The sequence below is a fragment of the Palaemon carinicauda genome, chromosome 43, assembly GCF_036898095.1.
Source record: "Palaemon carinicauda isolate YSFRI2023 chromosome 43, ASM3689809v2, whole genome shotgun sequence".
In the NCBI taxonomy this organism is placed as follows: domain Eukaryota; kingdom Metazoa; phylum Arthropoda; class Malacostraca; order Decapoda; family Palaemonidae; genus Palaemon; species Palaemon carinicauda.
The window spans coordinates 26,845,026-26,866,000 of record NC_090767.1 but is presented as its reverse complement, the minus strand read 5'-3'; the positions used below and the strand labels follow the sequence as shown (position 1 = coordinate 26,866,000).

At 41.9% G+C, this 20,975-nt stretch overlaps 1 long non-coding RNA gene across 1 annotated transcript; it reads left to right on the top strand.

Moving 5' to 3' along the window:
• The first annotated feature begins 9,823 nt into the window (after positions 1-9,823).
• LOC137633963 (uncharacterized) lies at positions 9,824-12,595 on the top strand. The gene is made up of 3 exons (XR_011042385.1): positions 9,824-10,118; positions 11,944-12,108; positions 12,378-12,595. It is a non-coding gene; the product is annotated as an uncharacterized lncRNA (long non-coding RNA).
• Positions 12,596-20,975: the final 8,380 nt, after the last annotated feature.

Here is a 20,975-nt window from a genome sequence, read left to right as displayed (position 1 = left end):
CAAATTCTGCCACCCTATAATTTATATCCTATTTTCTGCACTATTTAATGCCTGTATATTACACTAATATCTCCCCGAAACCCTGCTACTTGTCCACTTAATACCTCTCATAAAAAACAATCTGAGGGATGCCAGTGACCCAGGAAACTACCGCCCCATCGCCATTACAACAATTTCACCAAAAATATTTGAATCTCTTCTGTTCCGTCGCCTTGCACCATTTCTACACACCGCAGACAATCAATTTGGTTTTAAGACTAACCACTCGACTGACACCTGTATATATATTTTAAAGGAGTTATTGAATTTCTATATATCCTCGGCCTCCCCTGTCTACTTATGTTTTGTAGACGTGCGGAAGGCATTTGACAGAGTAAACTATCTGAAGCTCTTTTTGAAACTACGCAAAAGGGGAACTCCTCTATATCTCATCGGTATATTATACTGTTGGTTCACAACACAACAGTTCTGTATCAAATGGGGCAATGTCCTATCCCAGCAATTCGGCTCATCTAACGGTCTCAGGCAAGGAGGCATCCTCTCACCATACTTATTTAATGTTTACACAGACGACTTAAATATCAGACTGAATTCACTCCCCCATTGGTTGTACAGTTAATGGCCTTACCATAAATAACCTTTGCTACGCTGACGATATGGTCCTCATCTCCCCCTCTGCTCAAGGCTTACAACGTCATCAATACTTGCAACGCATACGCTATTGAACATGACATAATCTATAACGAATCGAAGACACATTGCATGTCTGTCCTTCCTAGATCGCTCCGTTTCGTAGAAGATCCACATATTTACCTTCAAAACCATCAGCTAGAATTTGTCAATGATTTTCCTTACCTAGGTCACATCATTACGAAAGATTTAAAGGACACACCTGACATTGAAAACAGGCAACGAAAATTGTGTTGTCTAGGGAACATGGTAATGAGAAGATTTGCCTTCTGCCGCCAAGATATAAAAAAACTCCTATTTCAAACCTACTGCTATAACGTATACGGCTGCTCGCTATGGGCAAACTATACGCGAGAATCGATGAGACGTTATCACAGTCATACACAATGATATCCTAAGGCGCCTCACCAATACCCCGAGGCACCATTCAGCTTCAGCGATGTTTGTTGAAAATGGACTGGATACCTGAAAACCATCATTCGACACTCTATAGTAAGTCTCACCTCCCGCCTACGATCTAGTGAAAATCCCTAATTCAAAATGTGCTTGCAAGTGCAGCGAGAATAAAATCCAAAATGTGGGAAACCTGGAATACGGAAGCGTCAGTACAATGAATTGTATTCACTAATATTTGATAGTGTGGCTATGCCAAATCCTCATCACTAATAACTTTGGTATGATTCCCAGTATTGTTATGATAACGTGTTTTATTATGTTACATCTTTGTTGTCTGGATGTCCTGTATTTCCTTCACACCCCTGCTCTGTGAATAGATTTTCTTTTTTTCCCCTCCCCAATGTTCCTTCATTTTCAAGCAATTTCTGTTCCAACATATTATCATTGTCATCTCCATTTTGTTTTCTCTTTTTTTTCTCTCTCTCTCCCTCTCTTTTTATTTGCTATGTATGGTATCATCATTACTAAGCATTAATTCTAATGTGACTTTGTTACCCAAACCTTAGATCTCTGTGGTCAACCTGCTAATTGATGTTTATAATATATCACTGATTGATTGCATTTCTCATCTTTCTTCTTTTTTTTTTTTTTTTTTTTTTTTGTACCGATGTCAAAAGTGTAAGATCACTGTACCCTTATTGTAACTCTGTATATGGCTTCTGCTGAAATAAAGATTATTATTATTATTATTATTATCATTATTATTATTATTATTATATATATATATATATATATATATATATATAACCAACTTTGCTCATTAAAAATATAATGACGGAATGAAGGTTTGGGGATAACGCCGAGATATTTAACATCCCAAAGTGTGTTTGCAGCATAATAATAATAATAATAATAATAATAATAATAATAATAATAATAGATGAAGCTAATATAGCTTTTATTGGACAATTTGAGAGAGAGAGAGAGAGAGAGATGAGAGAGAGAGAGAGAGAGAGAGAGAGAGAGTTATATTCCATTGTTCTCTGCAATGATAACATGTAGATTTTTATTAGCCTAAATTGTGCCAAATGTAAATTTCAAATCTAGTATCAATATTAGTAAAGGAAATGATGGTGTCAGGAGGAAATTTGGCACCGCTGCTCATCTGTCACTCGAATTATTCGTTTTCTGAAATATAAGCATTTTTATATGTTCATGATGTTTTATTTAGTATAATTTCATAATATTGTCAATAACATTTTCACATCTATTACAAAATGCCAATTTTCAAATAGTTTCTAAAAAAAAAAATAGACCTATTGACATGCGGTAAATCGAAGTTACTCATGGGGTATCATCGACCTTAAAGACAAGGGAATAGAGAAGGAAATCCTTCAACTGTTACATACGCCCTTCTGGCATTGAAGGAACGAGAAAGTTATAGAGATGCTCTCTCTCTCTCTCTCTCTCTCTCTCTCTCTCTCTCTCTCTCTCTCTCATGAAATCATTTAATTAAGAATCATGATATTATGTAGGCGTTAATTAAAGATGTTACCAATTTTGAAACTGGACAGTCTCATGCACGAAGCCGAGCCTCCACTATAGGCCTAATGCTGAGATGTGTCCTTTATGTGAATATCTCAGTCAATTTTGTTACCTAATGATTTATAAGTATTTTCTATGAAAGAAAGAAAGAAAAAAATATAATGGTTAAAACCAATTATTTACTCAAAAGATTCAAAATCAATTATTAAATAGGATATTCTTATTTGAACCGAAATGCTGTTGGATATAAGTATCGGGAACATCAATGATCACATCAATTATTTTATTGTTTTGCCATTACTTTCATTCAGGTAAAACTTTTCACCATTCTCTCTCTCTCTCTCTCTCTCTCTCTCTCCTCTCTCTCTCTCTCTCTCCACATTTGATTTCAGTGTCATCTCAAAGTTTCATGATCAAACGAATAGAATTTTGAACGAAATGTTCTGGGAAATACTTAGTTCAAATATGGTGTTTCGTTGTGATTAGATTTTCTCATTTTACTTCGTTTGTAGACTGAACCTTACTGAGACATATGAGTGAGGATCTCCCATTAATATTTTCGATTTAGAACAGAGGCCGACGGGGGAAGCTACCTTCCTTTCAGTATGTAGACCAATCATAGTGTGAGCAGGGAGGCTAATTGGATGGACCACCATTGTGAGCTAAAGATGGGGTGTTTGGGGGGAACATATAGGTCTACCTGCTGAGTCATTGTGAGCCATATGACTGGCCCTCCCTGGTCCTAGCTTGGGTGAAGAAGGGACTTGGGGGCTGATCATATGAGTATATGGTCAGTCTCTAGGGCATTGTCACTGACCCTTGCTTGTGCCATTCATGAGTAACCTTTAAACACCGAGAGGAAAATAAGGCTTTTATGATCCTGACATCGTATTAGGCAGCTAAAAATTAGTAAAAGACACCCAAGCTCTCAAAGACAGCATAGGCCTACACTCTCTCTCTCTCTCTCCTCTCTCTCTCTCTCTCTCTCTCGCATATCCACAGTCCTTATACCCCTGTTGCCAAATGTAAATGTCAAATCCAGTATCAATATTAGTAAGGGAAATAATGTAGTCAGGAGGAAATTTGGCAACGCTGCTCATCTGTCACTCGAATCCTTCGATTTATGAAACGTCAAAATATTTCTATTTTGTTTATGATGAGTCATTTATTGCTTACTTTGTTATAATATCTATATTATTTCCCCCGTTTTATCAATATGTAAATTTCCAAATATATGTTCCTACATAAAGATTATTTAAGGTCTAGAAAAGATCAAAAGATGCAACATTAGGAATCGACTGTGTTCAAGGTGTTAGCCTTGCACAAACACACATTTACAATAACAATTAGGTTACTCCTAGACAAACAGCAATAAAAATAATTATCTTCTCGTGTAATTATGCCAACATTATTCAAATAGAGGAAATGACATATAAAATAATGACGTAGGCCTATGTAGTTTTACGTATCAAATCCATTCAATTTCTCCTGATCGCGAGGAAAGACGTATTTGGTGTTCGAATGTCTTTCATTCTACTTCGACTCTGCATAAATATTTATTATTATGAACGTTTTATAGTTATAATAATAAAATAGCCATTATTCAAGTAAATTAACTTAGACATAAACAAAACATAAAGCACAAGTTACTTAAATAAAGTTATGATTTACAGATTTAAAACTAAATTTCAAACGAAGCCGACGTCAAATTAAATTGAACGATTGGACTCTGAGACAAGAACTCCTTTGACTCTCTCTCTCTCTCTCTCTCTCTCTCTCTCTCTCTCTCTCTCTCGTTGCAAAGGCTACGATGCTTCTCACCCCAGAACCTGAATTGTTGTTGCTACTGTTGTTGTTTTGGTGTTTGATATTCGTGATGTTGATAGTACTGTTGTTGTTCTTTATGTTGTTGCTGATTGTTGTTTAAGATGTTGTTGCTACTGTTGTCGTTCTTGATGTTGTTTCTACAGTTGTTCTTGGTACTGTTTTTATATTAGTGTGTGTTGTTTTTTATGTTGTTGCTCTGTGCTGTTGTTGTTCTTGATGTTGTTGCTGCAGTTGTTCTTGATACTGTTTTCGTATTGGTGTGTGTTGCTCTTGATGTTGTTCTGTGCTGTTGTTGTTGTTCTTGGTGTTGTTGCTACTGTTGTTGTTCCTGGAAATATTGCTCTTTCTATGTTTTTCCTTCTAATGTTGTTTTTCTTGGTGTGAATAAAACCTTCACCGTTGTTTCTCTTGATATCTTAATTCCTGTTGTTTCAGTGTTGTTTGTCTTTGGGATGTTGTTTCTTATGTTGTTGTTCCTAATGATATTTTCCTTTAAAGTTGTAAAACTAATGATGATGAAATTAAGATGAAGATTTCTCTCGTCTGTAATTGAAGGCAGTTGGGTTCGAACATTCAAAGGGATTTGACTTCATCTTTATATATAATATTTATTTATTACAAATTCAACACAAATTAAGGCTTGTAATGATTAAATAGAATTATGGAGTTCTTTTAATGAATTCAATCATAGTTTTACCGCAAATGATATGTGTGGAATTACTTATTATAATTGAAGTCAAAATTGAGGACATACGAACGCAAATAGAACACTATTGTTGCTACACTTGTGTCAAATCGTAACTTGAACGAATGCTCGAAGTGATTTGACTTCGTCTTCATTTGTTAAATTTATATGAAACAATTGTAAAGTTAAGTGAGTCTGGTAATTCTTAATGATTATAAATAAGGTGTTTTTGTTGAGTTTAAGCATATATGTACCGGGAACAACTGGTATTATAAATACTTATCCAAATGAAGTCAAACTTGAACACATACGAACGCAAATACTTGAGAAATGGTTGCAACAATGTGTCCCTCCCCCTCACCCCTTATTTTAAGGCCGAGATCAATCTAAAACAAAAGAACGAGATTTGTCAAATCATAAATGAAGTTCCCAATGGAGTTTATTATGTTTTATTATAAACTAAATGATAAACTTTTAGTTAGGTCTTAAGTGACATTAATAATTAATTTCTTTGCTTAGATGTTTCTTGTAGTGTTTGCAACCTCACCATCTATGTGAGGTAAAGATATGGTGTGTGGTGGAGCCTGTTGGTTTACCTGCTGACTCATCAGCAGCCATTGCCTGGTCTTCCCTGGGCCGTTGGTCATATTCCTAACCTCAGAACCCCAACACATACCCACAACCACACACTACTACCCAATTGTACATTAGCCCCACCCACTTTAACCCTACCCAAGCCCCAAGACCTTGCCCACCCTACCCCAGCCCCCAACCCTCCGCTAGCCCAACCCATTCACACCCTAGCCTTACCCCCAACCCTCTTCCAGCCCAACCCATCCCCACCCTAGCCTATCCCCAACCCTCCCCCAGCCTAACCTAATCCCACCCTAGCCCTCATCCCTCTCCCAGTCCAACCCAACCCCCCCCCACCCTACCCTAACCCCCAACCCTCCCCCACCCTAGCCCTCATCCCATTCCCACCCTACCCTATCCCCCAACCCATTCCCACACTACCCTAACCCCCAACCAAACCAATTCCCACTCTACCCTACCCCCCAACCCATTCCCACCCTACCCTATCCCCCAACCCATTCCCACCCTACCCTGACCCCCAACCCATTCCCACCCCCAACCCTCCCACCCTGTCCCATCCCTCCCCCAAAGCCCCTATCCCTTTTCCCATCCCCTTGTTACCCCACCCTCCCCTCCCCCTCTACTGAGTGCCAACTGGTTGGCTCCTCCTATTTATACCCTCCATCCATTTCGAATCAACCAATCACAGACCTCCATTTCAATTCAGCCAATCACAGCTCGTCCTCATCGAAACTTGTTGCCAAATGTATAATAATCTTAGACACAGAACAGGGATGAGGCTGCCACACCTACATGTCTCATCTGGCCTTGGCTGCGACCAACTACAGTTTACTAACTGTCAGATACATAATTATTTTCTCAGGTCAAGAGAAATATTACAAATTTATGTACATTTTGTTCAAATATTAGAGAAAATTTACATATAAGCAATGGCGTAGGTCTAGTTTTACGAATTAAATTCTTTATTTACAATATTAGTGAAATATTTCATTTTTGTGTTCGAATGTCTAATTATATAACTTCGACTTCGCATACACAGTTGTCAAATTGCACTTTTTAGGCTTATTAAAAGCACTCATAGGCCTACACTAAAAGCCTTAAGTTTGTTATGTAAAGTTAGGTTTTATAACATTTTATAGTATTTTACTTATTATAACAACCATTAGATTTATTACAAACGAAGTCGCCGACATCAAGACAAATCGAACATTTCATAGACGAGAAATCTTGTGACAGTTGTTCGTAAGTGATTGTGTGTTCTGATAATTATAAAGCCGCTAGAATAACATAACATAACCAAGCTCAAAAGATATTAATCATGGTGTCTAAGAGAGAAGCAGTGAAAGGTGCAGTGGGTGTGAGTGTGAGAAGGAAGGAAGTGAAAGGGGGAAAAGGAGAGGAAGAATATTCAAGTGACTCTGAACAAGAAGAAAGCATGGCTGGTCCAAACGACTGCGGATGGTGCAAAAAAGGGGTAAGATCGAACCAAGAAGCGATAGAATGTGATTTGTGTGGTGTATGGTTCCACACAGGCTGTGGCCAACTAGACAGAAGTGAATTTAAGAGAATTAGCGAATCTAAACATGCCCGATGGTTTTGTAGTAGATGGGGGGGGGGGGGGGGTTTCAAAAACTTGAAGGCAGAAAACAAGAAACTTAGGAACAATATGATGAACTTAGGGATAATTTCATAGGGCTGCAGGATACGGTAGGTCACGTAACACTGCCCAGAAGTTGGCTAATTTTGACGTATTACTCTGCCAATAATAGTTTTCCCGAACCATAGAAAATATTGACATGTATATAATAATGACAAGAAGTCTCCCTCCTGCAGTCTACTGTCAATGGCCTCTTAAACAGTTTGCCCTAACTGTGAGATTTTAATGTTTTAAAACTAGAATGTTCTTTAGATTTAGTATTTTAACCACGCTGCATTAATAACTGACTGTTTTGAGCTGTTTTCTTGGTCCTATCACATGTGGAAACATTGTGACTCCTACGGGACCTAAAATATGTTTCTCGTATATAGAGTGTTTAGAGGAATTCTCAATAAGAAACGTGTCTGGAAATTAATCGAATCAAACCCATCTTTTTATGTAATCATTATTATTTTAATCTTATTTATTTATGCTAATTATCCGTCTTTATTGAAACAATTGTCAAAATCACCCTTTTTTGCGCCAATGATATACTAGCTGACTGAACTGGCCGACTGTCAGCTAGTATGGAGATGCCATATTGGAGAGAGGCATTACGCTACTCTATTCACTACAATAATAATTGATTTTTCAACGTTAAATAGATACATTTGTATCGGAATTTAAATTCCTAAATTACGAAAAAGTATTTTGATACTTTTTTCTAAGATTTGTGATACTTTTGCCTCAATTTTAATAATATTTTCATTAATGGTACAAGTTCTAGACATTATCCAACCGTAATTTATTTTTCAACGTCAATGAAATAAATTTGTATCGGAATTTAAATTCTCAAGTTACGAAAAAACTGGTAATTATTTTCTACATTTTGGCTCAATTTTGATAAAATTTCATTAGTGGCACCAAAGTTATGTTCGCCACTTCTTTGATTAAGTTGTCGGGGAGCCATTTGTTTAAAACATTTTATTTCCTTTTTTTTCGAAGTGCGAAGAAAATTAATATATTTTTTTTCATTTTTAGGGTTTATTTGACTTGATTTTGTATCAAAATTTGTATTATTTGTGCTTTAATGCCCTCAATATATTACACAATGAAATAGCTCGAAACTCTGATTATACATTTGGGAGCCATTTGTTTGTTTACAAAAGTTTGTTTACGAAGGTTTTGATTTTTTACCAAGTTTGTACGAGATGTCTGTATTTCAACAAACTGTGTGATGAGGACTATAAAGGATATGTGCACATATATACAGATGGTTCATTATCTGAATCCCAATCTTCCTTCACTGGAATTTCATGCTGCTTTTGGAATATCTCATCTTTAGACATAGTTACGGCTGAACTTTTTGGTCTTATGAAGGCTTTGAGGTTTGTTTTAGAGTTTCTTTATCATTCGAAAGTTGTTATTTTTATGGATCAAAGGTTTCTTTAGATTTAATTCGTTGTTATGCAGTTGGTTTTCGATCGTTGGTGGATCCTATTTGTTGCAATCTAAAGTCATTGAAAGAGAAAAATATTGTAGTGAAACTTCAGTGGGTTCCAAGTCATAGTGGTGACAAGGGAAATGAACTTGTGGACTCCATTGCAAAAGGGGTTCATTCATTTGTTAACATAGTGAATCCTGTACATATTCCAGTTTCAGAACATATCACAGCTTATCGTAGGGCTGTATGGGAGAAGTGGAGATTGGATAGAGAGGCGGAACTTCAATTCTCTCAGCTTGGCCCATATAGAAGATCAAATTTGTTGGGTAGTTTGAAGCGCTACGGCTAAGCGTCCTCATTTGCTTATTATCGCTCCGACTGTTATCTTGTATAGAATAAAAACGTTTGGAAATGGTCTACGGATCTTAAATATGTTGTGTAAGGGGGGGGGGGTCCGGGGAGGCGCAGCCCCCCTGGGTAAGGACACGGCTTTTAGCATAGGTTAGGTGGGTTTTTTAAGTTAGCTTCTCCCGTCGTACTCGTAGGTAAGGAAACTTGTGTAAGGGGGGGGGGGGGGACCGGGGGGGAAGCCCCCCTGGGTAAGGACACGGCTTTTAGCATAGGTTAGGTGGGTTTTTTAAGTTAGCTTCTCCCGCCAAAATCTTTTTTAGAACGATGGCCATAGTTCAGAATATTCCCGTTTTCTACGGGATTTGGCCGTCACCTTACAAAGGCTCCAATTTGTTGACAGCTCTAACAACGTCATTGGCATCAAGGAAGCTAAACTCTGCAATTCTTCGACTTTGTGTTGGACACTTAAGACTGAAAGCCCATCTACATCGCCTTTCCCTTGAGGATTCACCTTTTTGCTCTTGTGGTGAAGTAGAGGATGTAGGGCACATTATACTACACTGCCCTCGATATTTTACATCCAGAGTGTTTCTGAGACATTCTCTGTTTCGGATTGGTGTCCCTTTTCAGCTAGATAGGATCCTGGGGGCTGACTCTGGAACTCCACATGTATTGAAGAAGATCTACCGTCATCTAGCAGTCTTCCTGAAGTCCTCGGGCCTCCTCAAAACTCTATGATTTGTTACAAAGTAAAATATGAGAGGGATAGCACTATGGTTGCCTGATAGGTGACGTGTGCTAATACATTAAGAAAGAAGAAGAAGAAGAAGAGTGCCCGCAAATTGCCGCAGTCTTGAGAAGTTAGAAGTCTAGGAAACCACGATTAAGTTATTTTTTTTAATATATATCAGCTCTATTTTATCCACGTTGAACACAAATATTTCATAATGGTACGGACTACCTAAACTAATAGTTTAGCAATTGTACTTAGTATTTAGCCGTGTCACGGCAAACATTTATGGCAACTGCCATAAGGCTTAGAGTAGACACTTGTCTATCGTATGAAGACGAATTCCTTCAAAAGGTTATTTCGTAAATTAGTTGTTTTTACGTAATATCTTTTGATCATTTGTATGATAGCAGATACCTGTATTTATAATAACGGCCACTTGAATCTATGATAGTGGATACCTGTATGTATGAAAGCGGCCACCTGTATGTATGGTAGCAGTCACCTGTTTATATGATAGCGGCCATCTCTATTTATAATAGCGGCCACCTCTATGTATGATGATGGCCGTGCCCTATGCTTATTTTCAACTCTTTCGTAAACTTGGTAAATATATATCCATTCACCGTTCTCTGTCCCCACATTATGCATACGTTACCTCCCCAAACTGCCATTTGACCAGTTCTGAAGAGACCAGCTTGATTCATGAGGCTGGTTAATTTCCTCCTTTAATAATGATAATGATGATGAAATTGAAATTTCCTTCTTTTTTCCTAGTGATTCGTAAGACATCGCCGTCGCATTACAAAAACCCCTGTCCGTTGTTCTGCAAAACCTCTACTCAAGAACACCACCTGACCTAAACATCCCTAATTAACCTAACCTACAAGCCGTGTCCTTACCTAACGGCTAGACTGCCGTATTCTTAGCCTACCCTGTGTTTGATTTGCAACCCATTTGACTCTTGGCAAGGTAACACAATCATATTTTGTAAAAGGAAATCCATTTCACACTTAAAAAGTAAATTTACATTTGTCCCAATGAACTACATTAACATAAATATAGATGTATATACTGTACTCACATTACTCAGAGTCATTGAAGTCGAAATCTTCATGTATGATCTTCTTCCTGTTGGTCAACTTCCTTTTTGTTGTGGGTGAGATGGCCCGGCAATTAGCGAAGAAGGAGAAAGAATGGGGTGTTTATGGTGTTGGGACGGGCAACAATTCCTGGAATCGTGGCACGAGCTACTGTATTATAACAACGCCATAAAACGTGGATTTGCCGTTGTTCGTTGATTTTCCATCGTAGTTATAACGCATTTCACCAAAACAATACTCTGAATAAACACCAGAATAATCCACCTGGAGTCCTATCTTATACAAATAAGCTGTAAAATCATTACTCTCGGTAAACTTCACAATCCTTACAATTTTCGAATTAGTCAAATTATAAAACGATTTACAAGTATCCTCACTCTTGCAGTGATGTGTTCCCATTTTCTCGTCTCGGTGGATTTGAATGAGCATCTCAAACCACGCTTGGTGCTCCCAATACCCGATTCTGATTGGATGGAAAAGAAAAGCCAAGACTTAAACATCTCCCTTGGTCAAAGTCTTTGGACATCCTGGTATTTGATACAAGTCGACTTGATTATAGGAACTTTCTCCCTTGAAAGGAGCTAAGGTTTGTATCTGTATCTGTGAAGGAATAATTGGAAATGTTTAAAGTGATTCGTATTTTTCCTAATAATACAACCCTGAGTCCACTCCTTAAGTCATAGGCGAAGGTTGGAAGCGTCTGTGCAGTGTGCTGGCGAGGGGACAGGCTCTCCAGCCACCCGCCAGTGCATTCATTATGAACCCCATTATGAATTCTTTAAAGCCGAGTTCCATCTACACTGAAATCATACTCTTATCAAAGGATTCAGTTTTGCATAGTTAAAAAAAACACAAATATCTTGAAGATTTTGACATTTTTATCAGGTTTTAATTTCCTCCAGAGATTAATCTAGTTAATAATACCATTAACTATGCTTTCAGGTCATGCAGGTCGGCTGAATTTTGATGCCAACGTGTGCAAATTCTCAACAACAGCTTTTCCTCTGGTTAAGGCTGCACGAGCATACTGCCGCAGCTGTATACGTTTGTGAGTCACCATCTGCTCTGCCGCGTGTTTTAGTACATCCTCTTCAATTGGAACCAAAAGTAAAGTCAACTGTATATGCTAAACTATTCAATATTTGTAATCAAATTAGACCTAAGGCTCTTAATATTGGTGATCTATATAGAAATAGTTTGAATGTTCTGAATTTAAATAACAGTTTTTTTAATTTTCATTGGAATGTAGTGTATCTTGTCTTTGAATTGTTTAACCTTTTATAACTCTATACAGTGTATACTGTATACAGTTTAATTACTGTACTGTAAGTTTGTAATGCAACGTGATTTGTCCATTATCAAATCGGTCATTTCAGAAAGATAATCCTGCTGGCAGATGTTTCGAAAGCTAGAGACCGCACAAATGTATTTTTATGTGCTGAACGTAGTAAGAATCTTTGACAGTAAGGAAGAGAAAAGCTCTCCCGGCTGAATCAAGACGGAAGGCTACGGGAACTAAGTATCAACACCAAGAATGACAAAAAAGATCTTGCATAGACTCAATTCGGGAAATGTCAAGAATGATGAAAAATTCTTGAGGTGAGTTGTGTACAAAACTTCAGTTTAAGGCAATGCAGTATCTTAGTTTACGAGTTTTCCCATAAAAAATAAAGAAAATTCACATAAATAAACATATGTCATCAGATTTAAAGGTTTCGTAATGTAAATTAATGACAATTTATAACCCCTATCGTCAGAAATAAGTAAAAGATTAGAAATCACAATGAAAAGTAAAAATAGCTGACAAATTAACTCACACTTCCGTACCTTTGGTTGGTGGGAGATGAGAATGACCTTCACTATCACTTACTGAATCATTTGATTTATCCTTTTTTCTTCTCATTCAATTTTTATAAGGAACCTTTTTAGAGACGATTATTTTTGCTCTTACTTTAAAACGTCATGAACATGGCGTAAGAAGAACGTGAACACTGCATGGATGGTGTATGGGCACCGTTTGACTGCTTTCATTTTAGTCTTCTCATTGTTTATCCACATAACATTCCCATACGGTTTGAAATCTTTTCTCACAGATCAAAACAATTCCCATAAACCAAGTTGAGTTTGAAGACTCGTATTCAAAGTTACTCCTAAACAGAGTTACTACTGTGCTGTACTTTATTTCATATTTGTCCTGACCTATATACAACTATATACAAACCCTTTTGCTCTTTATAGTGATGTATTTTAAAAGCAGCTGAAACTAGCCATAAGAATTGTAACGAGATGGAACTACCCACTGCTAGTCAGTAGGGTGGGGCAGACCAGCTACCCCTGTCACACCCATACTGGTAATATTACAGTGTACATCACTTTATTTTGGCTCGGTAGAAAGTAGACGTTCCGTGTCTCTCTTGTTAACCTTAATAAACTGGCCTTTGGCTTGATCAATTGACCCTGGACTTCCCTTAGGTGTGGATACAGTACTATAGCTTTTAGTGAGGCAGCAGTGCCCTCCACCGGGAGAGTATCTCTCCTTGCCACCTGCGGCAACTCCTGCCTTCCTTCAGGCATTCAGGTCTCCCTGTTTAAGGAATGGCTTCCTAGAGTAATACAATTGGAGGCATAGTAGCAGCGCACACAGTCTCCCCACGGGTTAACCACTGTGTTCCTCTCCGAGGCTCTGGAGGTAATGCACACTGTCTCCCCACGGGTTAACCACTGTGTTCCCCTCCGAGGCTCTGGAGGTAATGCACCGATAGAGTTCTCGTGCCCTTAGCTGCAGCTCTTTCTGCTTTTTGTTCGCTTTCTTTCCTGCAGCTCTGGCGTAAGAACGAGAGCAGTTGCAGACTGGTTCCCTTCAGCTACCACTTGGGGGATACTTTTGGGGTTATCCCAGAAACTAACGCAGGGTACTTTTCTCAGGCATCGCTCGATGCCGACCTTCAACTGGAGCTTAAGCTCATTGACGGGAAGCAGAGAGCACTGCTTGGAGGTCCACCTCCATGTGTCGGGCATCCTTCCCGTTCATGGTAAAGACACCCTTCCCCACTAGGAGGTATCAGGCGGCTATCTCATCCCTGGGAAAGGCATCCTCGCGGGTGCTTCCACAAGTGTGTGCTTGATTCGTCCTTGCCTCGCTCTTGTTCTTCAGAGCATAGCTTCTTGGAGCTAGACGGCGATGTAGTAATTTGCAGACTGTGGCCGGGAGTAGCACGCAGACTATTTAGTGTCAGAGTGTCGACCACACACTAACTTCACACTACATAAAAGATATGGGGGAATGCCCCCAGATCTGCGCAAAAGGGAAACAATCAAGAAAGAATGGGTCACTGGGCACCATCCATTGATTTTATTTCAAAATGAGAAAAGATAGATAGAAAAAAGTTTTGTTTACTAATTTGAAAAAAAAAATAATAGTTACTGAAAATTAAGTAACACAAAAGACACACTTGTCTATGGGCTTTGCATATCGGTACATCTCAGGAAGCAAACATTGTCTGCCCTTAAGGACTACAGTAAACAGAATGTCAACATACCACCTACATTGTTTGCCAAAATGGAGTAAACAATGTCAACATGTCAACCACATTATTTTAAAAAGGCATCTAACACAACTAAATTTTCCCTTGCTTACCCATGCGAGTCCAAAGTCCCATAATTCCCGCTTTTCTTTTTCAAAATAATATTCTCTATTGAGACCTGTGCAACGAGAAAACTTCTTATGTCTACTACTCTTTCCGCAGGTGGCGTAGCAGAAGTCCTGGGGGTTCTAGCATCAGTTAAATCTTTAGTACCTTCTTTGCGGATGGAACACCATCAATAACCAAAGAAGGCCACGACCTTCTATCAATGTTTGTTGGATTTACACTGAGGGCAGGAGTAGCATTCACATGTATTTCCCTCCACCTAGAAGGAGTCTGGACGGAAGGGGTTTCCTTCTCAGAGCTGCAGGTGATAGCTGACTTCTGGACGGGTGACCTGTTGCTCACACTGCGCGACATGGTGGTTAGCCGAGCCACAGGGCAAGCACAGGTTGAGCCGTCTGCGACACTCATTCACGATGTGCCCTGGTTTCTCGCACCAAGTACAGTACCTCCTCTGGAATTGAGGAGACCTATCCGGGATGCGCATTGATGACAGGCCCACTTCCACAGATGCAGGCTTCGGGACAGGTCGAGGAGGTGTACGTGGCTAGACTCGCTCGGGTGCAGGTGAAGTTTGGAGGCAGCCATGTCACCCCTGTTAGCATCCGAGCTGCGCCATGACTGTCCCACACAACTAATGGCCAAGTTCTCTGCCTTCTGGCTTTGCTGACAGGTTGCCTCAACAAGAACACCCAACAGGTGTAGGGCATCCTGCCAAGTGTCCTGATGGCCAGCAGAGATGTTGATGGTGGCCAGAGATTGTTCCAGTCAACTCGCAGCTTTTCTTTGCATCGTTTACGTCACAGCTCTTTCCGGTCTAGGTTACGTCGAGAATATGTTGACTTACACAAAGAGGCCAACGGCATGGCATAAATCTTCAACAGCAATGGGGTTAGGTGGCTGCTCGCACCTCCTGCCCCTTGCCGTTGTACCCCAGGGTACAAGATGGTGATGCTTATTGCTTGCTTGCGTCTCCCATAGTACCCCCAAGGCACGAGTCTCACGAGCAATTTCCCTTTGGGGTCATCTATGAGTCTTGTGAGCTATGACACTGTAACACTTCAGGGTTATTGCGTACATCGTGACCGTTGGGCACAACAAAGCTCATAGAGTTTTTTGAGGCCAAGCCCTTTGGGACCTGGGCCTCTGAGTTTTGACCTCTCACAAGGGAAAACCTGCCCTTCTTCTAGTTCAGCACAACCTTATTCTTCTCCTTGTGAGCAAATACCTTCTCTGGTAGGAGGGCATAAGTACCTTGCTTCATGATGCATCAGCCTGTGTTAGCAAAGACACTAGTCTCACAGAGAAGTCATGCGCATTGTTGCACACCCATCTAACGAGGGCTAGCATGGTGTGTGGGCGAGTGCCTCTGTCTAACGAAGGTTTGCTTGCAACCCAGGTTTTTAAATATTAAACTTAGCCGGTGAATATATAATAGCTGCAACTCTGCGGCTCGACAGACAACATACTCAAAAAACTCGCGAGCGATTGCTATGCAGGTTGCGGGTGTGCCCACCAGCGCCAACTGTCGGCCAGATACCACTCTCGAATGTAAACAAAACCTTCAATTCTTCTCTGTCGACGTTGACGACAAGACGTACTTATACTCGCTGTAGAACCTGGGGTTTTCCCATCTTATTTGGTGAAGTACTTTATTTTGGTTTGAGCTTTCGCAGTACAGGTGTTTTTCCTCAACATAAACTCTTGAACTCTTTATTGAATCGGATTATTTGTTGATGACTTGGATTGTTTTTGGAATTTTCTTTGACTAATTCAAAATGGCTGACCCTTCTCAAGTACCTAGGTTTCGAAAGTGTAATGCTAGGGACTGTAATAGGCGTCTTCCAAAGGCTTCTCTCGACCCTCATACTGTTTGTTCCAATTGTCGGGGTAAAACCTGTCAATTGGGAGATCGGTGTGAGGAATGCGTGGGCCTTTCGGAATTCGATTTTATCGAATATGATAAGTACACACGCAGACTAGAGAGAGATAGGGTAAGGAGAAGTTCTTCTAGGTCCGTAGATTTTTCCTCTCCACATGCCCCTGAACCTAATCCTTCCCCTGTAGTGGTTGTTCCTAACCCCCCTTCTAGCACTCAGGAACCGTCGATGCAAGACATGTTACGTGCTATCCATGCCTTGGGGGAGAGGGTTGAAGCGTTAGCAAGTGACCGTAATCAACTCATGGCTGACGTGAAGGAACTTAAGTGCCACAGTGCCACGGCGGAAAGTGGGAAAGTGATTAGTGCGCAAAGTGTTGTGAACAGTGTTGCGACCGAGGGTTCGTCTGTTCGTGCCTGTCGTTCACCTAGTCCGGGACCTCTTGCAAGCTCCCAAGCCCAGGGGAGAAGCAATGTCGTACGACTTATGGGTTCGAGAGGCCTTGATCAGCAAACAGACGTTCCCTCTATGGTATCAGGCGTATCTCGTCAAGATCGCCCTACCATAAGACGAGAGAGCCCATTTTTACCTCGTCGTCCGAAGGCGTTTCACGCAAGAAACCATGGAGCAAGGTTTCTAGGCCTTTGAAACGCAAGTCGGTCCCTTCAGGACAGGTCCAACGTCCCGGATGTAGTCATTGGGACAGTTCGGACCCGTTGCTGTCATCGGATGACTGCTCGCCGCCTAAGCAAGGCAAAGTTGTGCCGTCTCAGACGCTAACCCCGGCTGTTACCGCACCCGTTACCGTAGACCCTAAATGGGTTATACTGCAGGACATGCAGTCTAAGCTTGCGTCCCTTATGGAAGATTACAACGCAGAGAAGGTTTCCGTTGAACCTAGCCGTTTATCTCATGGAGATCCTGGCCGTCAGCCACCCAAGCGTTCCGTTGTGCGTCCTGTTGACGTTGGTGTTGCCAGTTCACGTCAACCAGTTGGGGTTGTACCACACCCGATGCGGTCTCGTGTGGACTTTCAACCTAATGTGGACGTTAAGCAACGCACTGATGCACCTGGTGACGTTCTGGACGTTCGCCAACCCTCAGAGTTGACTTGTTTTGACGCGGTGCGTCAACCTCCGCAACCTAGAGTTGTTTTGACTGCACAACCCAGGCGGTCTAAGCAGTCTCGGGTGGACGCTGTGCGTCCTCACGCACCTGTTGTTGTTGTTGACAGTTCCCAGACTGTTCAGCAGTTTCAGGACGCTGCGTCCTGCTCCGTCACTTATGCACCAGTGCGGGCGGACGCTGCGTGTCAAGCATTGCCTACCCCTGTGCTTGTTTCTTATCAGTTATCAGATGAGGAACTTTCGGATGAGGACGTTGCTGACCCTCAGCCTGAGGATCATCCTTCAGATATTGATGAGCCTAGAGCAGTTCCGCCATCTATGGACTTTAAGAAAGTCATGCTCATCTTTAAAGAGTTGTTCCCTGAACACTTTGTCTCTGTGGCTACTCGTTCGCCGCCGTCTGAGTTTGTTTTAGGCGTACCTGCTGCCATGCCAGCCTTTACAAAACTCGTTCTCTCTCGCTCATCCAAGAGAGCTTTACGGCTGTTAGGCGATTGGTTGGAAACCAAGAGGAGTTTAGGGAAGACTTCCTTTGCCTTCCCCCCAACTAAACTCTCGTCTAGATCGAGCGTCTGGTATGCCACGGGAGAAGTTCTCGGCTTGGGAGTTCCTGCCTCTGCCCAGGGCGACTTCTCAAGTCTTGTAGACTCTCCCCGCCGCCTAGCCATGAGACGCTCGAAGATTAGTTGGTCATCCTCAGACCTGGACCATCTACTTAAGGGCATCTTTAGGGCTTTTGAAGTTTTTAACTTCCTTGACTGGTGTTTGGGAGCCCTGAGTAGGAAAATCTCATCAGCCGATAGAGATGTTTCCTTACTCATCATGTCCTGCATGGATAAGGCCATCCGCGATGGATCCAACGAGCTCTCCGCCTCGTTTACGTCAGGAGTCCTAAAGAAACGGGAGTCTCTGTGCTCTTTTCTGTCAGCAGGAGTGACGCCCTGTCAACGATCTGAGCTACTCTTTGCCCCTTTATCTAAGTTCTTGTTTCCTGAACTTTTGGTTAAAGAAATATCGTTGTCCCTTGTGCAGAAGGACACCCATGACTTGGTTGCGTCCTCGGCTCGCAAAGGGACCCCTTCGTCTGCCTTGTCTGCTAGACCTAGGATAGACACTCCAGCGTCCAGGTTTATTCCGCCCTTTCGTGGCAGAGACCCCAGCAGGGGAAGTACTCGTGCCGAAGGGAAGAGAGGGAAGAGGAAAGGAACCAAGTCCTCGCGAGGCAGAGTCTGACTGCCCGCAGCTTCAGACAGCAGTAGGTGCCAGACTCAAGAACTTCTGGCAAGCCTGGGAGAAGAGAGGCGCAGATCAACAGTCTGTGAGGTTGCTCAGAGAGGGGTACAAAATCCCATTTGTACGCAAACCTCCTCTAGCGACGTCCCCCATCGATCTCTCTCCCAGGTACCGAGAGGAAGCAAAGAGACTAGCCCTGAAACTAGAAGTGTCTCTTTTGCTATAGAAGGGAGCGGTGGTCAAAGTCTCGGACCTTCAATCACCGGGGTTTTACAACCGTCTCTTCCTAGTACCGAAGAAGACAGGAGGTTGGAGACCGGTGCTAAACGTCAGTGCTCTGAATGTCTTTGTCACAAAGACAAAGTTCACCATGGAGACCACGAAGTCAGTTTTAGCAGCGGTCAGAAAGGGAGACTGGATGGTCTCTCTCGACCTAAGAGACGCTTACTTCCACATCCCCATTCACTCAGATTCCCAACCTTTTCTGAGATTTGTGTTCGACAATGTGGTGTACCAGTTTCGGGCCCTGTGCTTTGGCCTAAGTCCTGCTCCTCTCGTGTTTACGAGGCTTATGAGGAATGTGGCAAAATTCCTTCATTTATCGGGTATCCGAGCCTCCCTTTATTTGGACGACTGGCTTCTCAGAGCCTCGTCCAGTCATCGCTGTCTGAAGGATCTCAATTGGACTTTAGATCTGACCAAGGAATTGGGACTTCTGGTCAACTTGGAAAAGTCCCAGCTGATCCCATCCCAAACTATTCTGTATTTAGGGATGGAGATTCGCAGTCCAGTTTTTCGGGCTTTTCCGTCGGCCCCCAGAATAGATCAAGCCCTGCTCGTAATCCCAGAGATGTTGAAGAGAGAACGTTGCTCAGTCAGGAATTGGATGAGTCTGATAGGAACGCTATCATCCCTGGAGCAGTTTGTCTCGCTAGAAAGGCTACACCTCCGACCTCTACAATTCCATCTAGCTTTGCACTGGAAAAAGAACAAGACGCTAGAGGTGGTCTCGATCCCGATTTCCGAAACAGTAAAGACTTGCCTGAATTGGTGGAAAGACAATATCAGTCTACGAGAGGGACTTCCCCTAGCAGTTCAGAAACCAAACCACGTTCTATTCTCAGACGCATCGGATTTTGGTTGGGGTGCGACACTGGACGGTCGGGAATGCTCAGGTCTGTGGACCTCAAGTCAGAGGAGCATGCATATCAACGGCAAGGAGCTTTTGGCAGTTCACCTGGCCTTGATAAGCTTCGAGAGTCTCCTTCTAGACAAAGTGGTGGAGGTCAACTCGGACAACACCACAGCCTTGGCGTACATTTCCAAACAAGGAGGTACCCACTCTCTGACACTGTACGAGATCGCAAGGGACCTGCTCATCTGGTCAAGAGATCGAGGCATCTCCCTAGTGACGAGGTTTATCCAGGGCGACTTGAACGTTCTAGCAGACTGTCTCAGTCGGAAAGGTCAGGTAATTCCAACCGAATGGACCCTCCACAAGGATGTGTGCAAGAGGCTTTGGGCGACTTGGGGTCAACCCACCATAGACCTCTTTGCAACCTTGATGACCAAGAGGCTTCCAATCTATTGCTCTCCAGTCCCAGACCCAGCAGCAATACATATAGATGCCTTTCTCCTAGACTGGTCTCACCTAGACCTTTACGCATTCCCACCATTCAAGATTGTCAACAAGGTACTGCAGAAGTTCGCCTCTCACGAAGGGACAAGGTTGACGTTAGTTGCTCCCCTCTGGCCCGCGAGAGAATGGTTCACCGAGGTACTTCGATGGCTGGTAGACTTTCCAAGAAATCTTCCTCTAAGAGTAGACCTATTACGTCAGCCACACGTAAAGAAGGTACACCAAAGCCTCCACGCTCTTCGTCTGACTGCCTTCAGACTATCGAAAGACTCTCGAGAGCTAGAGGCTTTTCGAAGGAGGCAGCCAGTGCGATTGCAAGAGCGAGGAGAGCTTCTACCATTAGAGTTTACCAATTGAAGTGGGAAATCTTCCGAGACTGGTGCAAGTCAGTATCTGTATCCTCGTCCAGTACCTCTGTAGCCCAAATCGCGGACTTTCTCTTATATCT